The sequence below is a fragment of the Ovis canadensis genome, chromosome 2 (assembly GCF_042477335.2).
Source record: "Ovis canadensis isolate MfBH-ARS-UI-01 breed Bighorn chromosome 2, ARS-UI_OviCan_v2, whole genome shotgun sequence".
NCBI lineage: Eukaryota > Metazoa > Chordata > Mammalia > Artiodactyla > Bovidae > Ovis > Ovis canadensis.
Genome location: NC_091246.1, coordinates 49,120,572 through 49,144,950, shown reverse-complemented (window position 1 = coordinate 49,144,950; position 24,379 = coordinate 49,120,572). Strand labels below are relative to the sequence as shown.

Here is a 24,379-nt window from a genome sequence, read left to right as displayed (position 1 = left end):
TACTCATAAGTGTGTCCTCATTAACTGGGTCCTTACAGGTTCCTGGAAACAATCTTCTTATTGTCTAGACGGGGAAACTGAGGCAGAGAAAAAAGGAGAGGAGGACTGCCCAGGGTCACACATTCAGTTCAGCAGCCAGTGCCCCCTGACAGGTACCTCTCTGTGCCAGGCTGTGCACTGGAGGCCGCATCCTGTCTGGTCCCTAGGTGCCAGACAGGCAAATTTGTTAACTTTCATGCTGGTTGACACAGGGCGAAAAGTTAAGTGGGGGGTCATGAAGTTGGGCAGCAGGCACAGTGTCTCAGGGCAGCCTGCTGTAAAACAAACGCCCTTCAGGGCTCACTCCCTGGCCCCTCCCTAGGTATGCAGCTGGGCTGAATGGCACCCACAATCCTCCAGACCAGTAATCCGAGGGTCCTGGCAGACACTCCTTTCACCCCTGTTCCCATGCCCTGTCCATTTGAATCTTTGGCTTCATGCAAACCCAGCTCTTCTCTTCCTGCACACGCTGGTGGTCTCCATCCCAGCTGGGCCCCCTCCTGGCCTGGCAGTGCCCGAGGTCACCTCTCTCTTCCATTCTCCACAGCGACTGTTACACACTTTCCTGACTTTCCTCAAGCCCCTCACCTGTTCTTATCAGATAACTGCCCCTCTCTCCTCAAGAAAGGGCACCGTCGGGGAGGGGATTCTGCTTCATTCCTTTCCTTCTTGCTGGGCTCAGCCTGCCCTCCTGCAGGGCTGACCTGTAGTTGCAGAGGTGTCCCGCATTCCTCATCTGGGCTCCCAGTCTGCACCTCCTCTGGGACCTTGCTCCTCTCTTTCCTCTTGGTCTTGACCATCTCACACTCCGGGATTCTTCCGCCACACTGGAAGATTCTGAAGTGACTCCCATCCTATAACAGCCCCGCTTCCCCTGCACCCTCCTCCAGCCTCCCTCCCTCCTCATCTTCGGTGTTGAGCTGGTTACACTCATTGTATATTCTCAACCTCCTACCCACTCTCAATCGCCCTACAGAAATGCTCTTCCCTAACTTCAAAATTAGCTCCTTGTTACCAAATCAGGAGATGTGCTTTTAGTTTCTTTTTTTAAAATATGACCCCATTTTTTTAGAATTTTCTACTGCTGATGACTCCCTTCCTCCTTCCTGAAACTCATGGTACTTGGCTCCCATGGAACCACCTTTCATCTTCCAGGTGTCTTGTTCCATCTGTCCTTTCATCAAACATTCTCCATGGTCAGCCCCATCCAGTCAGGTGGCTTCCACTGCCAACTCAGTGATGACGCTGCTGCTGATGAAGGTGGTGGTGTTGACGGTACTGGTGGTGGAGGTGGTGCTGACGATGCTGGCAGTGATTCTCAGGTTATACTGCACCCAGATCTGACTCCTGAGGATCAGGATCGTCTCCAGCCACCTGGCAGACATCTCACTTGGGACTTTTAGAAGCATCTCACACTCTCCATGTTCAAACTGAGCTCGTTATCTCTCCTTTGTCTGCTTCTCCCTGAGGGCTTCCTGTGTCATTGAAAGTGCCACTGTGCACATGGCAGTCACCCCTTCCCCCACCTCTCCTGTCCAGTCAATCAATTAATCATCAAACCCTATATATTCAATCTCCGAGGGGCCTCTGTACCCCTACTCCCATTACTTGAGCTGTGACAAATTCCAGTCTCACCTCCCCACTACCAAAGTGATCTTGCTAAACCTATATTTTATCCAGTTGCACCCTTCAGTGGCTCAGCACTGCCTCCAGGTCAAGGGTCAAGCTCTTTAGAACAATGCCAGATTCTTTAAGACCACACACTGGAAAAATCTATGGACTAGGACAAGTGTTCTCATCTCAGCCTCAGTTTTCTCTTCTTGAAAATCAAACATCCCTGCAACAATCTTAGAACTTTGATATGTTTCCTGATTTAAGACATGAAAACACTTCCATGAGGTAGGCATTACTGCCTCCATTTCACAGATGAGAATAATTGAGTCTCACAGAGTCTGAGGTCAAAAAATAATTATGGCAGGATGTAAACTCCTGCAGGAGACTTACCATACCTTTTCCATGATCCCAGAGCTCAATAATCCAAGGAAGCAGAACAGGGGTCTTCCAGTGACTCAGAGATCACCCCGATCACATCACGGATCCAAGAGACCTTCTCATGTTGCACATGCTTCCTGTTGCCCTGTTCCTGGGGCTTGAGTCTTACCCTGAGTTCTGGGTCAGAGAGAATTGCTTCCATACCTACTCTCAGATGGGACTGGAATGATGGATGAGCAAAGGATCAATAGCCATCTGTCCGGCTCCACTGACAAGCTAATCTTTTCAGTAAACATTTCATTAGCTCCTGCCAGGCTGCTTGCACCTGCTGACTGAGAGGCAGAATGGGGTGGGTGAGGGGCCTCTGCTTTATCATATGGTTCATATGTCATGTTGGTGGGGGTCTCCTGGCCCCTAAGCTTTGCTAGAACAGCGGTACCATGTACCAGGAGAATCTGAAACATTCCCAAGTAAAGTAAGTAAAGTAAAGTCACTCAGTCGTGTCTGACTCTTTGTGACCCCGTGGACTGCAGCCCACCAGGCTCCTCAGTCCATGGGATTCTCCAGGCAAGAATACTGGAGTGGGTTGCCATTTCCTTCTCCAGGGGATCTTCCCAACCCAGGGATTGAACCCGGGTCTCCTGGATTGGAGGCAGATGCTTTAACCTCTGAGCCACCAGGGAAAGATGAAAAGGTTTTGGTAAATTCCTGGAGATGAATGTTCTTTTTGTCCACTTTTCCCCAAAGAAGCTTTCACAACCCATGGTCTAAATGAGACCTCTCCAGCCTCATTCCATTTTAAGTTCTTCCAAATTTAGTCTTCCCTTCATTGTGCTTTTACTGCTCTTGTTGCTGCTACTGTCAGTTGTACTAACAGTAACAGCAAACAAAACACCTAGTGAGCACCCACTGTATGCTGGGCACCGTGCTAGGTGTCTTGCATGCGTTACAACAGCCCTGGGAGGTAGGGCTATTATACTTGTCCATTTGGCAGGTGAGCAATGACTCTCTGAGAGGTTAAATGGGCAAGCAAGGCCTAGATCCTGGGTTTGTCCACCTCCAAAGTCCAAGCTCTTACTCACCATGTCACATTTGCAATTTGTGGAATTATTTGACCAACTTGTGGCTCCCTGAGCAGACTGTAAACTCTGCAAAGATGCAGAGCATGTTTGATTGCTTCACCACTATGTCTCAAGCATAATGATTTTTAAAAAAATGATACAAGGTATTACACAGAAGTTTGTTTAACTTTTATTGGTGGTGATCGTTTAGTCGGTCAGTCCTGTCTGACTTTTGTGACTCCATGGACTGTAACCAGCCAGGCTCCTCTGTCCATGGGATTTTCCAGGCAAGAATACTGGAGTGGGTTGCCATGCCCTCCTCCAGGGGATCATCCTGACCCAGGAATCAAACCTGGGTCTCCTGCATTGCATTGCTCCCAAGCTAGTGGAGATAAGAAGCTGATTTTTATTTTATTTTTTGTTTTATTTTTGCCATACAGATTCCGTCTTCACAGCTTCTTGGGGAAGACTGCAAATACCACTAGCTTGGGTGATCCCTCACTTAGCTCCACGCCCTGCTTCTTAAAACCAAACTACATCTGGAAAGCATTCTCATGCTAGCTGATAACTCCTACATTCCTACTGCAATAAACAAGCTACTTCAGTTTTGCATGTCAGGGGGTGTCCCTCATTTTCAGAATTATGTGCACTGGCTTTCTTGGAGGTCTGCAGTCTCTCACCTCCTCATAGTCTCCCCTGTTCATTCTCCTGCTCTATTTTGACTGCTTTGGACAGTTCTTCCAAGTAATTTAAAGTTTTGTCTCCAGTTTCAACAAAAATTGTTGCTGTTGGATGACGTTCAGGAAAAGAAAAGGGATAAGGTGACATCATGTCATGAGGTGACTTTATGGGGATTGGGATGAAGCATTCTGGGGGGCAGCCCCAGCAGCCTGTTAGCATGTAGACTATAGGCTCCCTGGTACCAGATCATTTGGGTCTTCATATTGCAGGGAAAGGACTAAGCCAGGCCCTTTGGTGTCTGATTCTAAAGTCCTTGGTCCTAAACACTACATTATAAGGTCTCCATTAGCCATGTTGTTGAAAGAAAAATAGAAAACACTGACAAGCTAAAATAAACAATCACAATCACCCATCATGTTTCCAGTATTCTTGCCTGGAAAATTCCATGGACAACGGAGCCTGGTGGGCTACAGTTCATGAGGTCGCAAAGAGTTGGACACGACCGAGTGACTGAGTACGTGCGTGTGTGTGCGCGCGCACACACACACACACATCATGTTTCCACTTAGAGAAAACCACTGTCAAATAAATGGCATGGTGGTTAAAAGCACTCAGACCTTTTCTATACAAAAAGTGAAAGTCGCTCAGTTGTGTCTGACTCTTTGTGACCCCATGGGACTATACAGTCCATTGAATTCTCCAGGTCAGAATACTGGAGTGGGTAGTCTTTCCTTTCTCCAGGAGATCTTCTCAACCCAGGGATTGATCCCTGGCCTCACGCACTACAGGTAGATTCTTTGCCAGCTGAGCCACCAGGGAAGCTCAAGAATACTAGAGTAGATAGCCCATCCCTTCTCCAGAGGATCTTCCCAACCCAGCAATCGAACCTGGGTCTCCTGCATTGCAGGTAGATTCTTTACCAGCTGAGCCACCAGGGAATGAACACAAAATATTATCATATTAGGCATGTAATTCTGAAACCAGATACTTAGCACTATGTATTTCCATACCAGTGAACACAGATTTATTTAACTTTTAGTGGCTCTGTGGTATTTTAGTGCATGCAAGGAATATGAGTTAACTAGTCCTTATGGATGTGCTCTGCTTCTAATTTTCAACTTTTTATACAGTGCTGCATTGAATATTCTTGAATACACATCCCTGTGTATTTACTTGAGTTTTCCTCCCTAAGTCAGGGTTTCTCAACAATGACACTATTGATGTTCTGGACCAATAATTCTTATCCTCGGAGGGCTGTTCCATGCATCATAGAATGTGTCACCTTTGATTTCTTTCATTACTATCTTATAGTTTTATTCTGAGAACAGGTCTGCCTCCTTAAGTTTATTCCTAGGCATTTTATTCTATTTGTTGTGATGGTGAATGGGATTGTTTCCTTAATTTGTCATCCTGATCTTTCATTGTTAGTGTACAGGAATGCAAGAGATCTCTGTGTATTAATTTTGTAACCTGCAACTTTACCAAATTCATTGATGAGCGCTGGTAGTTTTCTGGTAGTATCTTTAGGATTTTCAAAGTATAGTATCATGTCATCCACAAACAGTGACAGTTTTACTTCTTTTCCAATTTGGATTCCCATTATTGCTTTTTCTTCTCTGATTGCCATGGCTAGGACTTCCCAAACTATGTTGGATTAAAGTGATGAAAGTGGACATCTTTGTCTTGTTCCTGATGTTGGAGGAAATGCTTTCAGTTTTTCACCATTGAGAATGTTTGCTGTGGGTTTGTTGCATATGGCCTTTATTATGTTGAGGAAGGTTCTTTCTATCCCGTTTGTAGAGAATTTTTATCATAAATTGATGCTGACATGCACGCACAGATGCCAGTAGCAGTAGCATAATCGTTTTCCCATATCTTGACAATCATTATCTCCAGATTGCCAAATGTCCCCCAGCTGGCAAAATGCTCCTGCTTGAGAACCACTGCCCTAAGGATAAAAATTCCTAAATTAAAAGGTTAAAGGATATGCATATTTTAAGACTTTTGTTACCTATGCCACATCGCCTTCCAAAAGTTGCATATCTATCTCTCTACACTCCAAGAATGTATGAGAGTACTCGATTCATCACTCTGCGAATATGAGCATTATATCCATCATTTAATAATTTATTAAGACAAAAGTTCTCTCACTGTTTGATTTTTTATTACTAAAGCTGAACATTAAAAATACCATGTTGATTGTACTCATTGGTTATAGTTTCTGTGGTGAACTCTCTCTCCTTATAATTTACCATTTTTTCTTTTGGAATATTCTTTTTCTTTCTTATTTTTCTGTCATCTTTTAATTTATTAAATAAAAAGTACATCCCTTTCATAGCTTGCTGTTTGTCTTTCTGTCCTGATAGCTATGGTATTTGTTTTAAAATCCTTAGGAATATCATATGCAACATGACATGTTTTTCCAACAAACTGTGGAAAATTCTTCAAGAGATGGGAATACCAGACCACCTGATCTGCCTCCTGAGAAATCTGTATGCAGGTCAAGAAGCAACAGTTAGAACTGGATATGGAACAACAAACTGGTTCCAAATAGGAAAAGGAATACATCAAGGCTGTATATTGTCACCCTGCTTATTTAACTTCTATGCAGAGTACATCATGTGAAATGCCAGGCTGGATGAAGCACTAGCTGGAATCAAGCTTGCCAGGAGAAATATCAATATTCTCAGATATGCAGATGACACCACCCTTATGGCAGAAAGCAGAGAACTGAAGAGCCTCTTGATGAACGTGAAAGAATAGAGTGAAAAAGTTGGCTTAAAACAACATTCAGAAAACTCAGATCATGGCGTCTGGTCCCATCACTTCATGGGAAATAGATGGGGAAACAATGGAAACAGTGAGAGACTTTTTCTTGGGCTCCAAAATCACTGCAGATGGTGACTGCAGCCATGAAATTAAAAGATGCTCTCTCCTTGGAAGAAAAGCTATGACCAACCTAGACGGCATATTAAAAAGAAGAGACATTACTTTGCCAACAAAGGTCCATCTATTCAAAGCTATGGTTTTTCCAGTAGTCATGTATGAATGTGAGAGTTGGACTATAAAGAAAGCTGAGTGCCGAAGAATTGATGCTTTTGAATTATGGTGTTGGAGAAGACTCTTGAGAATCCCTCGGACTGCAAGGAGATCCAACCAGTCCATCCTAAAGGAAATCAGTTCTGAATATTAGTTGAAAGGACTAATGCTGAAGCTGGAGCTCCAATACTTTGGCCACCTGATGCGAAGAACTGACTCATTTGAAAAGACCTTGATACTGGGAAAGATTGAAGGCAGGAGAAGGGGATGACAGAGGATGAGATGGTTGCATGGCATCACTGACCCGATGGGCATGAATTTGAGTAAGCTCTGGGAGTTGGTAATGGACAGGGAAGGCCATGGACTGGCATGCTTCAGTCCATGGGATCACAAAGAGTCAGACACGACTGAGTGACTGAACTGAACTGATCATATGCAGGGCCAGGGACAGCATCCTTGTGTATTTGCTTTTTAGGGGCTCTGTGCTCCCTGCCAGTGAACCTCTGACCTGGCTGGTCTTTGCCTGGTAGATGAGGCCATTTGGGTTTTGCCCTTGTATATTAAAATCTGCTGAATGTTCCTTTTGAGTTTGAGTGAAAAGCTCTTGCTCTGAAAGCCCACTTGTCAGGAAGCAGTCTTGATCTGGGAAGACTGACCTGGGGCTTGACCATAATTAGTTCAGGTTAATTATTGCCGATCTGTAGATTCGCAGCCCAGAGCCTTTCTTCCCCTGAGCTGGGGCCTCTGGAGGTTTCTTTTATGAGCTCTGAACCCTGAGGGAGGACTTAAAGTAATGAATTTTCCTGTAATCAGATTTGAGGGTTTGTTCCCTGAGCTATCCAGTCAATTGGAGAATTGAGCACTGACTGGTTTATTTGGCCAAAGGATGCCGGAGATGAAGCACAAGACATCCGATAAGCAACCTGGTGAGTATACTGAAAAAATGACTTAACAATCAGAGACGTCCACCTCTTCTGCTTCATGAAGATTTTAGAGGGAATAGATTCATTTACAAGGAGAGGACATCATCTGCGAGCTATTCAGGAAAGCCTAGCTCAGGGGTAGTTTTTGTCTTGAGTATCTAATAATTGGACTGAGAGTCCAATTATCCTCCAGTGAAACCTTGTGAGTTTCACCTTAAACTTCTTCACCATAGGAGTAATATGGTTTGCACATGCTTATAAGTATTTAATTTGCTAAGTATTTACTCAGCATTTATTTGTTTGTTCATTCATCCATACAATCACCAGAAGGCACTGTGGATGTAGAATGCATTATATGGGGTTCCTGCCTGTTTTAAGACACGTACATGCCACTTGTATTACTGAGTGAAACATGCTTTGCAAGGGTTCATGTTATGTACATTCAGGTTCACAATGTGAATATCTGCGGAGACCAGGTAGCAAAGTCAGTGAGGCTGGTTCAGGGATCTGGAAGATGATGAGAGCAGGTTGAACTGAAGGGGAAAGGTGATGAGCATCTGCCAGTCAGCCCACAGGCAGTCAGTGGACGCTAGTTCCTTCTCCCAAGGGAGTCCCCCATACGGAGCTCTCAGAACTGCAACAGCCTCACTTGGTCTGAACTTGGATAAAAGCTCCATGCAGATGGGCTTCCTAAAGAACAGGAGAGGACAAGTCCAGACTTTTGTATTGCTTTGAGGCATTGAGGTCAGAAATAGAAGGGAGCTGCAGCGATATCTTCTTGTCCTGTGGTGAGTGTCTAAATGGCCAAATGCAGGCCCCAGGACTAGTGGGGCCTCTAACAGAGGGGAGCTTCCCAGCACAGAGCTCCATGGGGCCCTGTGGCGGGGAGGCAGCCAGGTGGGAGTGGGGGCAGTGGCTGCAGAGAGGACCCTTCTGCCCTCTGACCCATCACTGTAGAGAACCAAAAACTGCATTCGACACCAAACCTGGTGAGACGCCATGCCCAACTTGAAACTCCCATAAACACTGTATGTATCTGTATCTATTATCTAGATATCAGTGCACTCTCTTATTGTTTTAGGATTGTCTGTTTGTATGTCACTATTCTAGAGGCTCTTTTGATTATGTTCATTTGTTGTGTTTCTTTATAGTTGCATGATTTTTCTTTCCTGTTTAGCAAGCCTCATGGTGATATGAAGGGAATTCTTGCAGTGAAGTTCCCTCTCAACCCACTTCTTCTCAGAAGTTGCTAACTAGTTACAGACAGGAATGTAGGTTATAAAACTTTAGGGAAAAGACTATTTTACATACAAATATTTCAACAGAGAAGTTCAATCTGGAGGGATGTGAAGCTCTCAAAACTGTCATTCTGGGTTAATTTCATTTCATAGTTAATTCCAATAAAGGAGAAAAGAGAGGCACAGGCATGGCTGGGCAAGAAGTGGTGCCAGGCTCAAGAAACAAGACTGCCTGGGGCCAAAGATGCAGGAGGAACATGCACATCACAAACCTGCAGGAGGCAGACGAGGGCACGCAGGGACATGGTAGGGATGGTAGCCAGTGTGGCTGAGGTGTGTGGTGGTGGTGAGGCGCTCAGTCGTGTCCGACTCCTGTGACCCCATGGACTGTAGCCCACCAGGCTCCTCTATCCATAGGATTTTCCAGACAAGAATACTGGAGTGGGTTGCCATTTCCTTCTCTAAGAGACTTTTTGACCCAGGGATCAAACCTGGGTCTCCTGCACTGCAGGTAGATTCTTTACCAACTGAGCTGTCAGGGAAGGTGAATGTGTGGGAAAGGGCCAAAGAGCTTTGCTGGTTGTGCTCTGTGTGAATTTGAAACTGCACTTAAGTGCTAGTAACACTGCCCACCCCAGTACTCTTGCCTGGAAAATCCCATGGATGGAGGAGCCTGGTAGGCTGCAGTCCATGGGGTCGCTAGGAGTCGGACAGGACTGAGCAGCTTCCCTTTCACTTTTCACTTTCATGCGTTGGAGAAGGAAATGGCAACCCACTCCAGTATTCTTGCCTGGAGAATCCCAGGGACGGGGGAGCCTGGTGGGCTGCCCTCTATAGGGTCGCACAAAGTCAGACATGACCGAAGCGACTTAGCAGCAGCAGCAACAGTGACCTGAGAAACAATGGCTTCAGTGAAACAAGGGAGCACTTTTCCTCTTGGGCAGTACAGGCTTGCTCTGGTGGCCTTACCGTGCCATTACAGCTTTCTATCGTTCGGCTCTGCCATCCTTCCTATGTGGCTTCCCTCTCCACCTTCCCCTCATGGCCCATGGTGGCTGCCAGCGCTCCTACTGGGAAGAAGGGAGCAGGGAAGAGCATAAAGGGTGCCTTCCAAATTTGTTAGTGCCCTTTATAAAGTAGTTCTCGCCCAGTGACTTCCGTGTACTTCAGATGGACCACCTCATCTGCAAAGGAGGCTATGTGTGTGTCGTGTTCGGCTCTATGCAACCTCATGGACTTAAGCCCACCAGGCTCTTCAGTCCATGGAATTCTCCAGGCAAGAACACTGCAGTGGACTGACATTCCCTTCTTCAGGAAAGGAGGCAGAGACACCAGTTTTGTAGTGTGGCATGTGGCCGCATTCAACAGTCAGGGGGATCCCGTTACAAGGGGAGAGTAGAGAACAGACAATGGCCAGGCAAGTAAGCAATTTGTGATACAAGCTCAAGGAAGCCAGTGAACAAAGATGGCAAAGCACTCTTCCTCCCCTCCACAACCCAGGATGCACGGTGCACTGTCACTAAGCAAGAGAAGGCTCCAGACTCGAAGCTCTCACTAATTTGCTCCCATCTTCTTAAAATGTAAGAGGAAAGTTCAGGTCTAGGGAAACGGAGGAGATAGAGCATAATTTAAAAGGACTTCAAGTTCTAACCCCTTCAGTTCAGTTCAGTTCAGTTGCTCAGTTGTGTCCAACACTTTGCAACCCCATGAATCGCAGCACGCCAGGCCTCCCTGTCCATCATCAACTCCCGGAGTTCACTCAGACTCACGTCCATTGAGTCAGTGATGCCATCCAGCCATCTCATCCTCTGTTGTCCCCTTCTCCTCCTGCCCCCAATCCCTCCCAGCATCAGAGTCTTTTCCAATGAGTCTAACCCCTTAGGTAGTTTTAACACAGGGCAGTGACAAGACTGAGAGATCCTGGAGAATCTGATGGAGAGGGGCCTGAATGGCATCACACTATCTGAAGTATGATTCCCAAAATGCTACTGGAAGTTACTAATACATGAAGAAATGGCTCCAGGGTCAAAACATTTGGGAAACTCTGGATTAAACTAAGTGAAGCTGTTTATTTCACTGCAGAAAATGTTGGAGTCATTAACATGCTCACTGAGCTTGTAATTTTTTGCTTTTCTTTCTAAAAGAGAGCATCTCCAAGTTTGTTTGACCATGGAAGTCACTTCTTGCAGAGGGTCCCATGGGATGCAACCAGATTAAATACTGGGGAAATAGTGGTGTGGGTAGAGGCTGCTGCCTTATCCGGGCTCTGGCTTTCTCAAAGTGCTACCCATGGACCACTAGCCCAAAACCAGCTTAGCCCTATTTCAGACCCACTGAATCACAATCTCAGGGCTGTGGCCTGGAAACCTGAATTTTCCCAAGCTCTCTGGATAATTCTTATACTCACTGAAGTTTGAGATCCACCAGATGACAGAGCTGAGCCTTCACTTTACAAAGAGTATGACTTGAATTTACATCCAGGTAGCTCCTCTCGGCCCCCTCAAAACTCATTTCTCTCATCACCATTTGGTATCTGGCTAATTTTCTCAGCTCTCTTCAGAGCAACTTGCATTTATCTTTATTGCCTGTCTCTTTATTGATTTAGGTTCTTCTCTGCAATTCGTCAAGCTTGGATTGTATTTTAATCTTGTCCTCCAAAGTAGCTAAGATCCCTTCCAGCTTCGTATCATGCAGAGATCTGATTAGCTGGGTCTCGATTCCATCCTTCAAGTCATTAATGAAAATATTAAATGGTCCTGGGTTGGTACGAAGGTCTTCAGGGTTGTAAGTAGATGTATGGCCTCCATATCTGCCACTGGCCTCTGCTTCATACAGTTATCGGTTGGATCACACCCAGTATTTCAGTTGTAGGTTACCATTTCCTAATTTACAAACCCATGCGTGTAATGCAAATCTATGTAGGAAAAAACCCCATTGATCAATAAATATTAGACCAGCAAATGGCTTTAAGGCCTCCTCAGCCTTTCCTCTCACATCAGTGGCATACTGACCACAGGGTGAAGGATGTTTACCAAATGTGTGCATCAAAAAGATCAATTTTTACACAAAAGGCAGCTCAGCTCCGACTTTGAGGTACACCATTCCAGGCGGAGGCAAGCCCGTAACAAGCAGCTTCTACATCAAAATGCAGCAAGAGCTCACTTTTCTGAGCATTACCTAAGTGCCGGACACGGCTCTCACCTCTTTTCGTGTTCATCGACACCCCTGTGGTGTGAGTACTGCGGCCATCACCCTTCTTCAGATGGGCTGTCTGAAGCACGTAACACATGTAGCGCCCGAGCTGGGAAGCTCAGAGCGAGATCTCAGACTCAGGCAGGCCGCCGGCTCTGGCCCGTGGCGGCGGAGGGGCCAGAAACGTGCAGGCGTCCCCACTTTCAGAGAGTGGGAGGGAGCACCGCGGTCTCCTGCAGGAGCTGGGCCTTGAAGTCAGATCTCAGCGACAGCCCAGGGGTGAGCTGGGCCGGTTCTGAGGGGAATCGACACTCGCGAGTTGGCCACGTGAGCACTGGAGCAAACCTGGCGCGGGGGTGGGGGTGACTTCTCAAACGCCTGCCAAAGCAACTGACAGAAGCCACACGCTCACCTCGGCCCCTCAGCCTCTCAGTCGCTGTTTCATCAGATGATGTGCATTTCGTTAGTAAATCTGAGACAGTGAAGACCAGGCCCCCAGAATGAAAAAAAAACTGCCACTGCCACTTCTCACTGGGCCAGCGAGAGGAGCCTGGGAGCCTGGAGGGCCTTTGTTCCGTTAGGTCTATGGAGCGCTTTGTCCATCAGCCACCAGAGGGCGATGGCCGTCCACACTTCAGATATTCCTGTGGGGGTAGGGGGCAGCATCTGCCTGGGAGATCCAGGGCTGGTGGTAGGGATTTCCTCCACCCCCAGAGCTTTTAAAAACCTTCATGGCGGTGGCATTCCAATCTTAGGGAGCAGTCTAGTTTAAGAACGGTTCCTGAGGTACAAAGACACTTGATTTGGGAGAACACAAGAGAAACTGAGCTCAGACCCCAGCGCTGACGCTCAGAGGCTGTTTAAGCCCCAGCCTTAGTTGCCTCATCTGTAAAGTGGGGATAACACTGCTTGTCCACCTATCTTCCCAAGTGCTCACAAGGTTTAAATGAGACAAAGGAAGTGAAGGAGCTCTGAGAGATATGACTTGTGAAGACAAGAGATTTTGATGAAAGCTGCTGTGCTTGTTGCCAGCATCCTTCCCGTCCGCAGAGAGGGAGGCGGAGCCCTAGGAGCCTACTGCTTGCTTTGTGCTCGCAGGGAGCAGCCTTTCTGTCACGGAAGCTGGCTACTCTGTGGTTAGTGGCACAGAGTGGTTTCCCTACATCTGAAACATAGAGGGCAAGGGATGCGGGGCACCTGGCAGGGGCTTGCTCACAGTTCATTGATGCTGTCCCACACTGACTCGCTTTGTGACTTAAGGCGAGTCTCTCGATCTGTACAGTGGGCAGGAGGTAGGATCTCTCTGCCCTTCTAACTGCTCCCAGCCTCCAGCACCCCCTGAGTTGTTATGACATAGCAGGGAAGTCGCAGGGAGAGAAAGGCTGCTCATACTGGGAGCTGGAGGGGAGGGGTGAAGAATAGCCCCTGATGCACAGGGAACCTTGGGACTTTTCCTCCCTTCCTCTGGGCCTTGATCTTCTCATCTGTGGAATTGGCAGACTGGACTAGTTGATCTAGTCCAACCATTATCTCCTCACAATTCTATCTCAATAAATACCCATAGAATCCATATGGACTCTAAAATTCCCTGATTGTGATTCCATTAGGAAAACCAATCTGCCCTCAGATTGGTCCTGACCTCTAGAGTGCCCTGAAGTGTCCCAGCTGAGTGGAGGCTGGAGAACGTTCCCATGTGCACTCAGGGTCCTTCCTGCTGCTATCATCAAAGGGTAAATGCTGGAACCCTGAGTCCCTCTAAATGACGGGCTAACCTGCCTTTCTGATGCTCCAGGCCTGGATGCTGAGCTCCACCTTTAAGCTGCTGCCATAGCTGCCCCTTGTCCAGTCTCTGGTGTCCTCACTTCCAACAGACTGAGGCTCTGTCAGCTCCATGTTGACGCCTGGTCTTTTTGGGGCTCCAGGGGCTCATGGAACACTGTTACATGGTGTGGCCCATGTTTCTTCAGTTTTATCTTCTAATGCTTCCATTGATTTTTAAATGCCAGAGCAAATGTAGAGCCAACTGAAGTTTATGGAATGTAGGGAAGGAGAATCCATCTAAAATCTCTATAACTTGGAACTAGGATTACCTCCCCCTACCCCCAAGATCTGTATTTCTGCCCTCCCCATCCTCTTTGCTCGATACCAGGCACATTACCTCTCAGTTTCAAACAGGCCTTCCTCTGCTGCTGTGCTTACATTAGGACACAGTCTGGCTTCCCACTTCCCCAGCTGTGACACCAGCATTAACTTCCTCTAGGCTCCTTTCTGGAGAAGGCAATGGCACCCCACTCCAGTACTCTTGCCTGGAAAATCCCATTGGCAGAGGAGCCTGGTAGGCTGCAGTCCATGGGGTCACTAGGAGTTGGACATGACTGAGCAAATTCACTTTCACTTTTCACTTTCATGCATTGGAGAAGGAAATGGCAACCCACTCCAGTGTTCTTGCCTGGAGAATCCCAGGAACGGGGGAGCCTGGTGGGCTGCTGTCTGTGGGGTCGCACAGAGTTGGACATGACTGAAGTGACTTAGCAGCAGCAGCAGTAGCAGCAGCAGGCTCTTTTCTGTACTCTTACCTGGAAAGTCCCATGGATGGAGGAGCCTGGTGGGCTGCAGTCCATGGGGTTGCTAAGAGTCGGACACGACTGAGTGACTTCACTTCCACTTTTCACTTTCATGCATTGGAGAAGCAAATGGCAACCCACTCCAGTGTTCCTGCCTGGAGAATCCCAGGGACAGGGGGGCCTGGTGGGCTGCCGTCTATGGGGCACAGAGTCAGACACGACTGAAGAGACTTAGCAGCAGCAGGCTCCTTTCTAAGATGAAGACTGGATTCCATCAGTCTCTTGCTTAGAGATACAGGTGGCTCCTCTTTGCCTTCAGGTAAGCCCAGCGTCACTGTCCTTAGGTTGCTACCACATAGAATAATAGCAAAGACTAACTTTCATTGTACTTTCTGTACTTCAGGCTCTTTGCTAAGTGCTGTATGTATTCTACTTATTGCATCCTCATAAGCATCTTAAGAGGTGGGTCATATTATTATCTACTTTTTGCAGATAGGAAAATTGAGGCACTGAAAAGTGACCCAAGCTCAAAGTCACCTAGTCGGAAGGGATGGTGCTGGTATTTGAATCCTGTTTGGGAAGACTGCTGCTTATCACAGTACAATCCCATCTCATCATTTTGAGAAGCTTCCTGAGATTACTCTTGAGGGACAGAGTTCAAAGTGTCTTTATCTTTGCCTCCAAGTTTTCTTATTATGATCCCCCTTGAAAGACACTTTGCCATGTGCCTCTCTGCTCTGTTACTAGATTGGAAACAACTCAAGCAGAGGATGAAGGCAGAGATGCTCACAAAACACTGGTTAACTTGAATCCTCTTCTGCCCTGGTAGATTCCCTGTACCATACCCCTTTATCAACCCCCTCCTCATCCTCTCTGCATTTGGGCTCTGCATGTGCCTCTGCCCAAGTCTCCAGGGACAGACATCCTCGTGTCCAGGTACAGGGTCCTGCCTGGACTCTGATGTGGCCCCTTCCCCTCGCCAAAGCTCTCTCCCCTTGCGGTCTCCAGCATGCTCCCCACAGCTGGTCATTTTGCCTCTGCCAGCTTCTCTGCTGTCTCCATCCACAATCCTCCCACCCAGGTCAGGGAGCTGTCCCTAGCCGTGCCCCCACCACCATCACATGGCCCCCTCACAGCCCAGACTGGGGACACAGGAGCAGTTCATAAACACGAGCTGGATGAATATTTAAAGGGAAGCAGTAAGTAGTATATTAACAACTTACATGGATGTTGTAATGATCCACAGTGAAATATTCCCTCACCTCTTTGCAAAATTATCATTCCAAACCACGGAATACATTAGGCTTTATGATCTACTCGCTTCTTTGGGGAGATATAAACCTTGAAACATCATCTTCATATGACAGGGAAAAGAGTCCCCTGGGACACAAGATGTTTAAGAATGTTAACTGAGAATCAGAAATAGTTTGTGACTAATATCAAGGCTTTGTTTATGGACAGAAATAAATCCCCAGTCTAGGGCCGACCTGTACAAATCCGACCACAAATGATGGAATGGGGGAAACACTCTGAATTTAAAGAGGTGACTGGGGGGGCATGGTTGCAGTGTTTAGGAGCTAATATTTTCAGACCATAAATCTCTATGCTGTTCAAACATTACTAGTCACCAACTAAAATAAATATGATAGAACCTAGGAATTTATATCAATGTAGGCCAAGGTCTGTAAGTAGGTCATATGAAATGAAGCAGTTCTTTTTTCTAGGATCATCAAAAGAGGTACTCTCATCCTTCTTTCACTGTTCAGATGAGGAACTATCAGTGCTACTCGACACAACAGAGGCAGAGGAGGATGCATTGGCTTTTGGGGGTCTGTATGACTCAAAGTAGGGTGGGGGTCCTCAGGTGGGAGCATGGCTTTGGGAGAGAGAAGACCCATGTTTGCTTCTTGCTTGTTAGACTTGGTCAGGATTCTTCCCTGTTTAAACCCCATCCATATGATATGATGTATAGAAAAGCCTAAAGACTCCATACAAAAACTACTGGAACTGATAAACAAATTCAGCAATGCACCAGGATATAAGATTAATATACAGAAATCAGTTGCATTTCTTTATACCTACAATGAAATATCAGACGGGGCATGTTAAAAGAAAAACAATACCTTTTAAAATTGAACTCCTCAAAATAAAATGTTTAGGAATAAACCTGATCAAGGAGGTGAGACTTCTACACTGAAAACTATAATACATTAACAAAGGAAACTGAAGATGATTTAAATGGAAAAATATCCTATGCTCTTGGATTGGAAGAATTAATATTGTTAAAAGGCCATACTACCCAAAGCCATATACAGATATAGTGCAATCCTTATCAAATTACTCGTGGCATTTTTCACAAAATTAGAACAAATAATCCTAAAATTCATACGGGGCTTCCCTGGTAGTCCAGTGGTTAAGAATCTGCCTGTCAATAGAAAGGACACTGGTTCAAGCTCTGGTCCCAGAAGATTCCCACATACCTTGGGGCAACTTAGCACATAAGCCACAACTGCTGAAGCCCACACACCCTGGAATTCATGCTGCACCACGAGAGGAGCCACTGCAATGAGAAGCCGTGTGCTGCAACCAGAGAGTGAAAGTCCGCACACAGCGACTGTAAGCCAGCAGAGCTAAAAGAAATAAAGCTAAAAAAAGTTCATATGAAGTCATCAAAGACCCAGAACTGCCAAAGCAATCTTGAAGAAAATGAGCAAAGCAGAAAGCATAATCCTCTCAGATTTCAGACAATACTACAAAGCTACAGGAATCAAAACAGCATGGTATCAGCACAAAAACAGACATATGGATCAATGGAAGAGAATAGAGAGCCCAGGACTAAATCCACACACCTATGGTTAATTAGTCTTTGACAAAGAAGGCAAGACTACACAATGGGAAAAAGTTTCTCAGCAAGTGGTACTGGGAAAGCTGGAAAAGCTATGACATTCTCAGGCTTTTCTTGTTGTTGTTTTTTAATTTGTAGTTTAAAAAAATGAGATATCTAACATTAGAGCGTCCTTATTTTTGATGATCAGTTTTGAGGAAATACTGGTCAGGTATTTCACAGCATGTCCTAAAGAAATTCGCCTGATATATTTTTTTCTTAAGACTGAGTTTACGGGTTTGAGGGAGGAAGGCCACAGAAGCAAACTGCCATTCTCATCATATTATAGCAAGAGTACATCCCAGCAACTTGACTTATCACTGTTGATGTTGACCTTGATCAGCTGGTTGAGGCAGTGTTTCTCAGATTTCTCCACTGTCAAGTTTCTCTCTTCCTCCCCTTTCATATTGTACCCTTTATGGGAGGCCCTAAAATTAACAGAGAAGTTATACTCCACCTGTTGAGGGTGAGGTGTCTATATAAATTATTTGGAATTCTTCTGCATGGGTAATTTGTCTATTCTATTTTTCCTACTTATTTATTCAACCATTTATCTATATCAATCTGGACTCATGGATATTTTTTTATATTTTGGGTTATAATCCAATACTACTTTATTTTGTTGCTCCTATGTCCCACTGATATACTCCCCATCAATGTGGGTTTAAAAAAATGTTTTTTTAGCAATGTCTTACTTTTTGGCATTATATGAAGCTCTAGGCTTATCTTGTATATTTTCTACACTATCCTAGGCTAAGGCATTTATCTGTGAATCCTTTCTTTTACTGGAATCTGGTATTAGAAACCAAGAGTTGGTACCAGGTTTTCCTTTATCCTGGGCTTTCCTGGTGACTCAGACAGTAAAGAATCTGCCTGCAATACAGGAAACCTGGGTTTGATCTCTGGGTTAGGAAGATCCTGTGGAGAAGGGAATGGCCACCCACTCCAGTATTCTTGCCTGGACAGAGGAACCGGGTGAGGGTGCAAAGGGTCGGACATGACTGAATGACTAACATTTTACTTTTGCTTTTTGCTACTGAGTCATTTGTTGCCATTGTTGCCTTGCCAGGTGAGACACAAGGTAATATACGTGTGTACACTAACCTATGTATATACACATATCTATAAAGATTTCTTTGTGTAACCATCTGTGTCTATATTACATTAAACATGAATTCAAACTAATATCTCCAACCACATCACCACATTGATCATTCAAAGCCATTTCCCCTTGCTCACCTGAAAACTTCCACTTCAACAAGGAGATGCCTGGCTCCACCATCTGCCATCCACAGACTCATTTATTCAGTTCCAGTGGTTTCAGAATTGTTAATCAGTATACATATGGAAACAACTCTGTCAACCAGAGTGAAATGCTCGTGTGCTTTTGGTTCTGTAGACTCCACTGATTTCCAGAGTTACCTGGCTGACTCAATGGAAAATACCTTGATGCTGGGAAAGATTGAAGTCAGGAGAAGAAGGGAATGACAGAGGATGAGATGGTTGGATGGTATCACAGACTCAATGGACGTGAGTTTTAGCAAACTCTGGGAGGTAGTGAAGGACAGGGAAGACAGGTGTGTGTGCTGCAGTTCATGGGGTCACAAAGAGTTGGACATGACTCAGTGACTGAACACAATGACAATCTTTTTCTCCCACCCTTTTCAGAGAGATTGTCTCACATATTTGTACAAAACGCCCTTTTCCCCTGGTAGGCTGATTTCAGTCCATGTAGTCAGCCTCAGGCCGTCTCTGGGACTGCCTCTTTCTCCTGACTTCCCTTCCTCTCTTCCATCCTTCTGCCTTCTTCTTGGACCCTGATTTCATCCTGCTCTCCTTCACCTGGTGTGGGCCAAGAAATACATATTCAGATTCTATCTTTAGGAGCAAAGGTGTGTTCTTACAATTGGTGGTGATGCTCCATGGATCTCCAGGGGATGGGGTCCATTGTCCTACTTCAGAGGATAGAAACTAGGTGCTAACTTAATCACCATCCACAGACAGCCGGGGTGAACAGGAAGATGGGGTGAATAGGGTCAGAGAACACCTGCCAGATGAAGGACTGTGAAGACAGGCTGGGAGGCTGGGAGGGAATCAGCCATGCCATAGCCATGCCGCAATTTCACAGGATACAGATGTCCAAAATCAAATCATTCATGGAAACAGAATTTCATTTGCCTTTAAACACTGTGTCCTTCAAATGTCTCTAATATGTGTATTTTTAAAAAGTCATCAGAGTATTGGAACACTCTGAGAAATCACCCACTCCTTCTTAAAAGGCAACCTAAATAACATCCTTGTAGTTCTAATAGTCTCTGTGGCTCTAGGGTGGTGGGGGGCTGAAGTGTCAAGTGACATCCTCATCAGTTCTGTCCCTGGGGATGAGGAGGGAGCCTGACAGCTGAGCACTTCTTGCCTTTGATAAACACCTTTCTTATTCTAATTACACCTTTCCCTAAAGTAACTTTTCCAGCTTACTCTTTCACCCCACTCCTTACATCCCCTGTTTAAAAGGAGCCTATTCAGACAGCTTGTGAACAATGCTGCTTCAGGATGGTTTAATCGGGGGTAAGGAAACCTGTAGAGGGTCTTATCTGGGGTGAGCGTCTCAAGCATCTAAGATTATCTCCCTGTCACCTTGTGACCCGTCTTCTTCATGCTACCTTTTAATTTTGGTAGCAATTACGGTGTATATGGATAATGCCCATTAGCATATTCATGGTCATCTCGTCATATTTATTGTCCACACAACTCATTAATCTTCATCTACTTTGTGTGCTTGACAGCTCAATCTATTTTGCAATCTCTGGGAAGCAGCCATAGCCCCCCAAAGCCTTTGTTTTCCTGTAAATAAACTGTGTTGGGGACCAGAGGACAATGGTGCATCCCGTGGTGATTGACACCAGCCATGGCTCCTAATCAGGATGGGACTTCATTGCCAGCTGAGTCGAGTGCGTTATGGGGCCATTGTTCCATCGCTGCCAGGGCAAGAACACACACAGACAGTCACCTTCGCAAGATGGGTTGATTGTTCTTCAAGATTAGACCGAGGTGCCTTATTATCCGTCCCAGACAACAAGGCATCTCACCCAAACAGACACATTTGCAGGAACGGCCAGTACACTAGCTGGATTTGAATTGCTAATGTATAATCTGCCCAGCACAGATGTGCAATGAATATTTGGATGTTGTTTTGCCCGTCAGTCTAGGAGGCTGAATTGATGAGGTGATGAGTATTCAATGATGGGTCCTGGACATTGGCCAACAGCAGAGTTTGAGCACTTGGACTGGAGATAATCAGATTACCCCTCAAAGTGCCTTTGCAGTAATTCAGCGGTAAATTCTGTTACAGAGGCTGTTTGGTGGGAAGTTTTTTCCTTTTTGGTGCAATTAGATGTTCTGTTATGCTTCTAAGACTTGGGACACATATAGAAGTTGCCTTCTGTCCTTACTTGCCAACTGTTAGGGCTGTGAGTAATATCAAACTGACTGCTTGAGTTTGAATTGGCCGTTTTTGAGCCTATTTTCTCAAGCTCAGTGTGCCTCAGTTTTTCCACCTGTTAAAATGGGTTGAAAAAGTCTATCAACCATATACAGCTGCCATGAGAACTCAATGAATTGATACCCACAGAATAAGTCCTAGAATAGTGCCTGGCTCATAGTAAGTGCTTACCAAATAGTAACTATAAACACATTACTGGTCACTTGCTTGCTCTTGAGATTACTGTGGTCAAATGGGTTGGGAACACTGGAAATAAAAGTAAACCATCTTCAGTATCTCAAGATGTCTCCTGGCCTTCACCATGCTACTTTGCCTAGTACATTCACAACTGTATGGAACACTTCCCACACTTATTTGACCATGAAAGCCTTTCTCTGGAGCATCTTTTATACCTGATTTTGCCTAGAACACACTATAGGAAAATCTACCTGGAAGATGTTAACACAACAGTTGAAAAGGTTTTTAAAACAAACACATGATTCAGGAATTTTATATAAAATCAAGCTATTCATATGTAAAGTCAATGGAAATTAATTATGCAAATACATGTATTCTCTCTGAAAAAAAATGGTACTCAAAGTGTATTCTTAGGAAGAGGATGATAGCTCTGAAGGAGGAACTCAAGAATGGCAGATAAGAACTTGTTGGAAGTGGTGAGACCAGTTGATTGTATTGAAATAATTCTAAACAACTGCAGCAACTATCTTGTCAAAACTGATATCAAAAGATTAAAATATTTGGAAGAAATTATTTTACTAAAATAATGGGCTATTGGCATACATCAATGCAGATCAAAAGAATGAAGAAGGGAAAAGGCAAAGCAAGTGTCTTTTTTTAAGAAACAGAAAAAGAAGGTAGAAAGGATGATGCACTTCTGTTTAATAAAAGTATAATAAAAATAACCCGTCATCCTTAACGACTTCAAAAATATATAAATCATTGAAGGCCAATACTCTTAGATCCGAGGTAAAAAACCCTTAAATACAAGGTTTCTCTGCTTATTAGGTAAATAAAAATAAAAAATGGAATATTCAAAATTAAAATGAGTAAAATAAAGAAAGTCAGGTCTGGCAACATTAATATCAAGCAATGTAGAGTCAAAGAGTATGAAACTGTTAACTTCTTTACCCCCAGGCCCTTGCACAAGGTTGGTTGTGAACAGATATTAGCCAGATGTATTGTGGAAGTGGAAGCAAAGGGCTAAAGTTATATGGGAGGGATAGTTTGTCTGCCAGGGCTCCTTGAGCCTAAGAGCTTCATTTTTTTACACCTATTTTTTCTTTCCAACTCACCTTCTTCTGGGAACTGCTTCCTCCTCCTTCCTCTGGACCCTCTTGGACTCCTTTCTCCCAGCTATGTGATTCCTCCCACTATGTGACCCCAGGTCCTGCCCACAGTGGATGGGAGCCCACCTGAGCCCAGCAAACAATAGTACCTTGCCTCCTGACTTGCTTCCTTACTTTTGGGGAAGACACCTGAATCAAGAAGGCTCCATCATTGTCCTTTGCTGATGTCTTTTCAAATGCTGATAAAGAAGGCTGGTTCCCCTTTGGTGATACACAGTAAGATGGAGGTTCTCCACTGCTATTGGTGGTCATGTTTCCTGCCATAAGAAACTAGCCTATAATGAAAGACAGTGATGTCATATATTATGTCAAAATTGGTTTTCTGATAGCATGTGAATTCCTAATTCCATCTGAACCTCAAGCCTACCATTTCCCACTTCATTTATGCAATTTTTTTCCTTGAATCATCTATCCCTATAACTTCCTAAATAAATTCCCCTTTTCTGCATTAGCTACAGTTGGGTTTCTGTCACTTGGAATCAACAGTTCTAATACAGTTACCTTGTTAAAGTTTTATCTATGTTAAAAAGACATAGTGGTATGTCCTGATGTATGATACCATATTAATTCAGTTCAGTTCAGTCGTTCAGTTGTGTCCAACTTTGTGACCCCATGGATTGCAGCACACCAGGCCTCCCTGTTCATCACCAACTCCCGGAGATTATTCAAACTCACGTCCATTGAGTCGGTGATACCATCCAACCATCTCATCTTCTGTTGGCCCCTTCTCCTCTCGCCTTCAATCTTTCCCAGCACCAGGGTCTTTTCAAATGAGTCAGCTCTTCGCATCAGGTGCCCAAAGTATTGGAGTTTCAGCTTCAGCATCAGTCCTTCCAATGAACAACCAGGACTGATCTCCTTTAGAATGGACTGGTTGGATCTCCTTGCAATCCAAGAGACTCTCAAAAGTCTTCTCCAACACCACAGTTCAAAAGCATCAGTTCTTCGGTGCTCAGCTTTCTTCATAGTCCAACTATCACATCCATGACTTCTGGAAAAACCATAGCCTTGACTAGATGGACCTTTGTTGGCAAAGTAATGTCTCTGCTTTTCAGTATTAGTTACCGAATTGTTAAGTTAGGTGTCCAGGTCCCACAATGAAAGGGAGCATATAATTTGGCTTAAAGCAAGATGGACAAGGTAACTTAGTTTGAAAATAAACATCATCAGTTATTTTTAATTTCTATTTTTTGTGTGTATTACTGAATACTTTTGCAACATTTTCACATGCCTACTTTTTTCTGATTTTCCTTATTTTTGCTCTTTAAATTTGCTTTTAAAAATTTTAATATTTGCCTTTAGAATTTAAAGTTAATAATTTTCCTGCTAGGTTGCTTACAGTAGCAAACAACTGGAGCAATCCTAATCTATAATAGTAAGGGATTAATTAGGACAAACTATACATCCCAAATAGGGCAATAGTTGGAAACACAAATGTTTCTCTCCAACTCTTTGCAACCTCATGGAGTGTAGCCTCTATGTAGCACACTCCTCCGTATGGGATTTTCCAGGCAAGAGTACTGGAGTGGGTTGCCATTTCCTTCTCCAGAGGATCTTCCCAACCCAGGGATTGAACCCGGGTCTCTCGCATTGTAGGCAGATGCTTTACTGTCTGAGCCACCAGAATATATAATAGTAAGGGATTAATTAGGACAAACTATACATCCCAAATGGAGAAGGCAATGGCAACCCACTCCAATACTCTTGCCTGGGGAATCCCATGGACAGAGGAGCCTGGTGGGCTGCAGTCCATGGGGTCGCTGAAGGTCAGACACGACGGAGCGACTTCACTTTCACTTTTCACTTTCATGCATTGGAGAAGGATAAGGCAACCCACTCCAGTATTCTTGCCTGGAGAATCTCAGGGACAGAGGAGCCTGGTGGGCTGCCGTCTATGGGGTCGCACAGAGTCGGACAC

At 44.9% G+C, this 24,379-nt stretch overlaps 1 long non-coding RNA gene across 1 annotated transcript; it reads right to left on the bottom strand.

The window, feature by feature from the left end:
* Window positions 1–20,328: 20,328 nt before the first annotated feature.
* LOC138433424 (uncharacterized) lies at window positions 20,329–24,009 on the bottom strand. The gene is made up of 3 exons (XR_011254302.1): window positions 23,137–24,009; window positions 22,551–22,736; window positions 20,329–21,170 (listed from the first exon to the last, which is right to left on the bottom strand). It is a non-coding gene; the product is annotated as an uncharacterized lncRNA (long non-coding RNA).
* Window positions 24,010–24,379: the final 370 nt, after the last annotated feature.